Genomic DNA, 8,634 nt, shown 5'->3' with positions numbered 1-8,634 from the left:
AAAATATACTGTCACTGTATTTGTAGATTGTCTTAGAAAAGAAAAAAAAAAGAAAAAAGGACAAAAAATACATATAACACACAACCCACCCTTGTTGTGGCTCCAAAACCCACAACATCATGAATTCACTTTTAGTAGGCCAGAGGAAGAAAACAAAAGTAAAAAATTAACAGGATATTGAGAAAACACAATTCCAGGGAATTACCAGTGCATGAAAATGCAAAACATATGGTGTGAAATATATTGTTAAAACAGATGATGTGCTAATTGGCAACCAACATGATGAGGTTTAATATAGTTGGAATGACTGAACTCGGTAGATGAGGTTTAATATAGTTAGAATGACTGAACAGTTAAATAGGTGGATACCCTAAATGGTTAAATTATTTGCTAGGTAGATGAGGTTTAATATAGTTGGATTGACTGAACAGTTAAATAGGTGGATAGTTTAAATGGTTAAATTATTCAATAGGGAATTATTGTAGTGAGGACTTTTATTTTGAAACAGTTGTGGACAGAGGAAACAGTTGAACATGATGTGTAGTCTTAAGAGAATGAGACTGTATGCTTAAAGGTCCAGTATGTAGGAAATAATGGAAAATAAACTGTAACCATTCCAAAAATGATCACCATATGTTGTCAGAGAGTAAGGAAACACGATGAATTGAAGTAATGGCTTATTTGACAACATTACTCTAACCCGTAAAACCCCGTAAAACCCATGAAAAAAAAAACGAATTACGGGGCGGAATGTCTTAGAATTTTCGTTTATGTTTTGAACGATTCATTCTAGAATAGCGTATTAATAATGGGCTAGCGCGTCCTCCTATTTGGGTTGCCAAATTAGCAAAGGCCAACTGTCAACAGCTGTCAGTTGTAGTCATGAACGCCTACGAGAGGCAGGCAAATTTCCAAAATTTAAACAAGAAACAAATTAAGTGGACATCGGAGGAGCTTCCCGAGATGGTGACGTCTTCGTCAAACGAAGAATATCAAGTCTGACGCAGAGCTGGCCATATTTCTCCACAACAGGTAGCCTAGGCTAAACTTCATCTGCATCGCTAACTTCAGCTAAATATGTTACGTTGGTTAGAGAGGTATTTTTTGTTTTCACTGTTTCCGTAATGTGTAGCTGGGTCATGGTTGGAGAAACGTTAAAGCAGCTGCAGGTCAACTAATGTTAGCTAAGTCTTAATTACATCTGGCAACCCAGAAGAGGCTCGCGTCTGGTAGTCTTGAGAACGTTCACCAGTGTTTTGATTTTGGCCTGCAGAACGTTCGGTAACAATCCTACAAATCGCACCTTTAAAGCCTGAGAAACTGACAGTTGATACAGGTGGCCTGGCCACCTGGCAGAAGATTCTAATTGCTGTGATGTCATAAAGGCCCATGCTAAGTCAATGGGGAAATTTTAATAGTTTTTAATTAATAGTTTAAAAAGTACAAAAGTTACAAAGATGAAAAATGCAAAGCCCCCATGTCCTAAGTAAGACCTACGCAATGCAGTTTGAATGAAGTTTCTACGTTAAACGGTTGAAGCTGCATTAAATGCGTTAGAAGAAGAAGAATAATCAGAAGAAGAAAAAAAAGCCTTTTAATAGTACAGTGCATTTTCATGCACTGTAATAAGCATAAGAATAAGAAGCCTAGGAAGAACAGTACAGTGTAATAAGAAGACTTTTGGAAGAACAGTACAGTGCATTTTCATGCACTGTAATAAGACAACTTTTGGAAGAACAGTACAGTGCATTTTCATGCACTGTAATAAAATGCCTAGGAAGAACAGTACAGTGCATTTTCATGCACTGTAATAAAAAGAAGCCTAGGAAGAACAGTACAGTGCATTTTCATGCACTGTAAAAAGCCTTGGAAGAACAGTACAGTGCATTTTTTTTAAAGTATATTTTTTTGGGCTTTATGCCTTTAATGATAGGACAGTGGACAGTGACAGGAAGCGAATGGGAGAGAGAGCAGGGGTGGGAATCAAACCCGGGTCGCCGGCATACGGTGCAGGTGTCCCAGCCAGTTGCGCCACAGCTGGGGCCTACAGTGCATTTTCATGAACTGTAATAATAATATTAAAAATAAATCGGATAACAGTAGAGTGCATTTTCATGCACTCTAATTAGAATTATCCATCCACTTCCTGTATCTGGGACCACTGCTTTATCAACTGCGGACTTCCCTTTGTTCACTTCACTTGTTTTAACGGGTAGGTGGTCGTCCCTGTCACCAAAACCACAGGTATCTGGAAATACAGGGATAGGTCCCTTGCAGGACTTTCAGGTCTCTTTTTGTTTGACCAGGGATGGTGTCCACCATACAAGATTCTGTCATCCAAGAGTCTTGGATAGGTGCACTCGAGGCTTGCATGTTGGCTATGGCATGCGGCAGGGGGACGTCCAGGCTGTGTGACACAGATCGCAAAGTGTTAGTGGGGCTTGTGGGAAGCCTAGAAAGGGTATCAGCATTGCGATTAGCTGTCCCAGGATGATATTTCATGTTTTAAGGAAGAGGGCAAGCTGAGAAACTTGACATGTTCCTCTCACTAGGCTGCAAGCCCCGGCTAGCAAAGGCTATTAGTCGCAGTAACCCATTCTTCTCCTGTGACAGAACTGCCAAGGCACTGAATCCAGAAAAAGTTCTGAAGGCAAACCTGAACGTGACTACATTCAATGTTAACTATCCAATATTCAGATGTCTGTAATTGACATGAATGCAAATTAGTGCAAAATTAATGAGATATTGTTCAATTATATCCATAAACATATATTTTCAGAAAACTTGTAATGCAAAAAAATATTGTCTCTACATAAATAATCAACTAGTAAAGTTTCATAAGAATATCAAGGCTGCCACTGTTTAAAAAAAAATCTAGAGGAAACACTAAGTTGTAATGATTTTGTTTTCTATATTTTTCCATTACCAGATTGAAGATACAGAGACCTGTGGTCAGATCTGTATCCCTGGAGGAATCCCTGAGTGGTCTTGCCAACTTCAGCAGTGAACCCCCACATTCTGAACCCAAGTGAGTGAGAGTGTATGTGTGTGTGTAAACCAGTGGCGAGGCTACAGGGTGGGCCAATGCCAGCCAGATTGACAAGTGTCAATCTCACAAGTGTTTCAACATGACTTTAAATTCAAATATCTTGAATTTCCCCTTGGGGATCAATAAAGTATCTATCTATCTATCTATTGTAGCGTTGTGAGGGTTTTTCTGAGTTCTGAGGCCGTGTTGGCAATATTAGGACAAGAACAAACTGAGTTAAAAAAAGATTGGAGCTTTTATTTTCCTACAATTCACTCTTTAGAGTAACTCAAAAAGTCAAACAAGGTACTCAACCAAAACTTTAACAGCTCCGTCATTTAAGTCCTCCAGATAAGTCCAAACTCAAAAGTCCAAGGTCCAAAATTCAAGTTCCAGCTTTCCAGCTTTTCAGTCCAAACGTATCTTCCTTGGAGCAGTGTTCCCCAGGCTTCCTCCGCGTCTCTCTTTGTCTTCCACCAAGCACACCTTTTGTTGGCCTCCCTTCTGCCTTGATGATTAATGATAAAACACCTGCACTCCTCCCATTGCATTATGGGAGATGTAGTTTCTACGAAGGCGGCCATCTTGGGACTTCCATGACCTCCTTCTACGGGAACGTACCGTCCGTCCACAACATGTCCCCTCGGGATGCCACATATCCCTCCCCCTGACCCTGACGCCCTCGGCAGGGTGGAAGAGGACCACAACGCATCCCGGCGGGACAGGGCATCTGCATTCCCGTGTTTCCTTCCCGGCCTGTGAACAACAGAAAAGTCGTAAGGTTGCAGTTTTAATCTTCTGGTGGCTAACCACCTTTTTCATTCCGTAAGGCAAGGCCCTGGTGTATTTATCCATTACTATGGCTTCCATAATATCCGCAGGGCTACTCCTGTCAGGTTCTAACCACTTCCTAGTGATGCGAATTAACTCATACATTTGTGCACGAGGCGAGACCCCATTTTGGAAAACCCAATTATGATAGCGTTGGGCCTGACTAACCCGTGAAAAACCGTACCGGCTCAGGATCTCACTCTTTAACTTATCGTAGTCATTGTTAATGCTCCCTTCTACATCCTGGAAGGCTTGAAGTGCATCACCCGATAGAAATGGAGCTAGCAGCCCTACCCACTGTGCCTTTGGCCATGCTTCTCGAGTGGCCGTTACTTCAAATGCATGTAGGTAGGCTTCAACATCATCATATGTTCCGAGTTTAGGAATGAAATCACCGACCTTGGGTTTGTATTTGGCTGCTTGCACGAGTTCCCGTTCCTTTAATTGGTTGGCTCTGACTTGCTCCTTCAGCAACTGAGCATTGGTTTCTTGAGCTGCCCTCTGCGTTTCCACCAACACTTTAAGCAGTTGTTCCATCTTGTAGAGTGCAGTCACAACTTCCAAAATCCAAAAAAAGTTCAACAATTATATCCAAAAAAAAAACCCTTGACCTCGAGGTGCCCGCATTCTCCACCATATGTAGCGTTGTGAGGGGTTTTCTGAGTTCTGAGGCCGTGTTGGCAATATTAGGACAAGAACAAACTGAGTTAACAAAAGATTGGAGCTTTTATTTTCCTACAATTCACTCTTTAGAGTAACTCAAAAAGTCAAACAAGGTACTCAACCAAAACTTTAACAGCTCCGTCATTTAAGTCCTCCAGATAAGTCCAAACTCAAAAGTCCAAGGTCCAAAATTGAAGTTCCAGCTTTCCACTAGGGATGGGTCGCTCGACACACAGTCCCGACACACGTCTCGAGCTTGCGAAACACTAGTGCTTCGAAACACCGCTTCGGAGCCTATCTTGAAATGAGGTTGTCACGTGACCTATTGAAACGAAGCTTCGTTACCTCACTGACACGTCATGCAGGTCTCAACACAGCACAGACTCACCCAAATAGGTAAACTGTTAATGCAGTGTTTCTCAAACTTTTTTTCTGGGGACCCACTTTTTAAAAATGACAATGACTATCGCGACCCAACTCATGACTGTGGTAGTTAACAAACTAGATCCTAATAGAAAGCTGATAGCTTTCCTAAGCTATATAAGGTATACACTAGGGGTATTAGGCCCTACACAACATAAATTGTCACTATGCTAAAAATTGTCAAATTTATTGAAATAATGACAAGTTCTACATATATCCTCTTCAACAGAGTTAAAATCAGCTGGTGCTGCAGATATAATAATAAATAAATAAATACATAATAACACACATATTTCTGTTTTCCAGCAACATATTAAGCATAGGCCATTTTACAGCATTGTACAATATATTCAATGGAATACCAACATGCTGCATTAAATGGATCCATAATCCAGTCATACTGAGCACTGCTGGTTGGGAAATATTTTTGAAATAAACTTTGCAGAGATGTGATGTAGGCCTACTGTTTAACACATGGGATCACAAGAGTGGCTCCCGAATCAGACGTTTCAGCGATTTCGCTCAGAAATCTCAAAGGCATAATACTGTCGCGATCGAGGCGCCTGTCCCATACCTCAAGTTTTTTTGGTGAATGCAGTAATCTTATTTGCTAGGTGAGGTAGGTGCTTGTCTTTGCCTTAACTGGACATTTAACTCAAATTTATCGATAAGATATATCAAATATATCGCTAAGATACAAGGATACAAGGATACAAGGAAGCTTATTGTCACATGCATATAGTTACTGGAAGTAAGAAATGCAGTGAAATTAAGTATGGTGTCAGCCTATTTGTGCATTTATGGGGGGGTAAAAAGTGCAGTAGAAGAGGGGTTTAGTAGATTAAGTGGCAAGGGCTGCATAAGAAAGGTGGGGGAGGATTGCGATTGGGGGGGGGCACCAACAAGGAGCACCCAAGAGCAACAGGGGCAAGGAAAAACTCCCTTACCAAGGAAGAAACCTTGGGCATATCCACGGCTCAAGGGGCTAACCCAACTGCCAAGGGTCTTGGTGTGTGTGTTGGGGGGATGACAAGGGAGATGGGATAGTGTGCTGTGTATGTGGGGAGAGGGCAGTGTGCAATATGTGTGTTGGAGAAGCTTCCTCATGAGACAATGTGCTGTGTATTTGGGGGTCGGGGGCAGTGTGCTGTAAGTATGTTGGGGATGTGTGTTGGAGAAGCTTCCTGATGAAATAATGTGCTGTGTATGTAGGGGAGAGGGGGGGGGGGGGGGGCAGTGTACTGCAAGTATGATGTATGTGAGTGATGACAGTGAAGATGTGTGTGTGGGCGGGAGGGGAGTGGAGCAGTGACTGTGTGTGTGTGTGTGTATAGTGTGTGTGTGGGTAGGTGGGGGCAGTATGCTGTAAGTAAGTAGAGGATGTGTGTTGAAGATCCTGAAGACAATGTGCTGTGTATGTAGGGAGGGGGGGGGGGCAGTGTGCAGCAAGTATGTAGAGGAGGCTTACTGTAGCAAGCAGTGTGCTGTATGTATGTGAGGTGATGACAGTGATGATGTAAGAATGTGTGTTTTTTTTGTGTGTGTGTGTTGGGGATGGGGGGGGGGGGGACAGAAAGGCTAGGCAATCAAGGACATGGGTAGATAGATGGAGGAGAAATCAAAAATAATAAATAAAAAGTTCTATAGAGATGTGCAAAAGTTGGAGAAAGTCAGATATGTGTGTGTGTGTGTGTGTGTGTGTGTGTGTGTTTTGACGTGTGATGAATAAGAAAATAAATAAAAGGTCTGCAGCATAGGGAGAGGGATGTAAAAGTGCTAAAAGTCATGTAGGTGTGTGTGTGTGTGTGGGGGGGGGGGGTCATGAGTGCTGAGGAGTGGATGAGTGCAAAGTCAGTATAGTGTGAGTTCAGAGTTGGGAAATGTTTGAGAGTGCTGAGGAGTGAATGTGTGCAAAGTCAGTATAGTGTGAGTTCAGAGTTCGGATGGCCTGGGGATAAAAACTTCTCCTGAGTCTCTCAGTTCTGGCTTTGTGACTACATAGGCGTCTTCTTGATTTCAGCGGTAGGAATAATCCATTGTTAGGATGAGAAGAGTCCTTCAGAATCTTTTGGGCTCTTAGGAGTACTCTTCTGGAATAGATTTCTTGTAGAGCAGGGAGTTGAGTTCTTATAGTACGTTCAGCTGAGCGCACTACTCTCTGCAGAGTACTACAATCTCTAACTGCATAAGATAGGCCAGCTTAAGATAGGCCAGCTTCGTCAAGAAATGTGCTTGCAGATTCAAACATGCGCTCTTCCTCCAAGAAGAGACAACTCGGAGCTCAAACACGCGTGACAGCACTTTACCTCGGGAAAGCCACCTTGCCTTGCTGTGAAACAGCTCAGCCTTTTGGTCTGCTACCATCTCTTCGCAAAGTGCGGAGAATAGACGCGCTTTTATGGGCCGGGTTTTGATGTTTGAACGTTCAAAATCTCATGTAGGTCGGGACTAAACTGCCTTGACATGAGCGCTTCCCTATGAATAACACAGTGCGTCCATTGCGCATCGGGTGCTACCTGGGCCTAGGCTACAGATTAAAAAAAAAAAAAACTCCTGTTTTTCACGTCAGTTAGCGCCCCACCTGGCATGTCTCCGCGACCCAGTAGTGGGTCGCGACCCACAGTTTGAGAAACGCTGTGTTAATGCATTAAATAATTATATACATAATGTCTAAAATAAGTCTGTGTATCCCCCATCTTCATGCTCTGGCCAGTATATATCAGGCTCTTACGGGCACATCTGTTCCACATGAATGTAACTTTAGCCAGTATGCTAGGCTATATGTAGCCTACATTAGTAGCCTAAACAACGTTAAGAATAGTGCCTATGAAGGAGCCTTTAGCTCGGTTGACTGCACGCTCGACTCCCGATCCGAGATAGTAGCCTATTGTTCGCGGGTTCAAGCCCGACGGGTGCAGGCAGATACTAAAGATCATATTTTTAAACGTACGTTTTCTGGGGATGTCTTCAGTAAAAAGAGCCGATTAAACGCCAGCACACCAGAATAAATCATATTCTGAAATAAAAACATTTGTATTTGAGTATTCGTGCATTTCTGCAAATTCATGCATGTCTGTAATGTTGATGTAGGGATTTTTATTGACCACCAGATGGCGTTGTGGAGTAGTGTGTCAAAAGCTTCGAAGCATCAAACCAGTTTGGCTGTAGAAGCGCCTCTGTTTCAAAAGCCTCGCTCGGCACATCCCTACTTTCCAGCTTTTCAGTCCAAACGTATCTTCCTTGGAGCAGTGTTCCCCAGGCTTCCTCCGCGTCTCTCTTTGTCTTCCACCAAGCACACCTTTTGTTGGCCTCCCTTCTGCCTTGATGATTAATCCCAAACACCTGCACTCCTCCCATTGCATTATGGGAGATGTAGTTTCTACGAAGGCGGCCATCTTGGGACTTCCATGACCTCCTTCTACGGGAACGTACCGTCCGTCCACGACATGTCCCCTCGGGATGCCACACTATCTATCTTAAAATTAGGGAAGAATAGCAGGAAATCACCACCCTCTGAACCCAAGTGAGTGAGTGAGAGTTTAAACCAGTGCTGATGCTACATAAGCAGAGGGTCAGGATTTGGAGGGTTGGCTTCAGCCAATTAGCATGGCATTTGGCCATTGACATTTTTTTTTTTTTACATACTATTTATTGTGTTTACCAATAAACAGCAAAACAAGCAGACAACA

Source organism: Alosa pseudoharengus, unplaced genomic scaffold (genome assembly GCF_046254945.1).
Source record: "Alosa pseudoharengus isolate Yale_2024_CS ecotype anadromous, Long Island Sound unplaced genomic scaffold, YU_APseudo_1.1 YU_APseudo_1.1_scf_1, whole genome shotgun sequence".
Lineage (NCBI taxonomy): Eukaryota > Metazoa > Chordata > Actinopteri > Clupeiformes > Clupeidae > Alosa > Alosa pseudoharengus.
The sequence above is the reverse complement of the archived record's forward strand: the minus strand, read 5'-3'. Positions refer to the sequence as shown.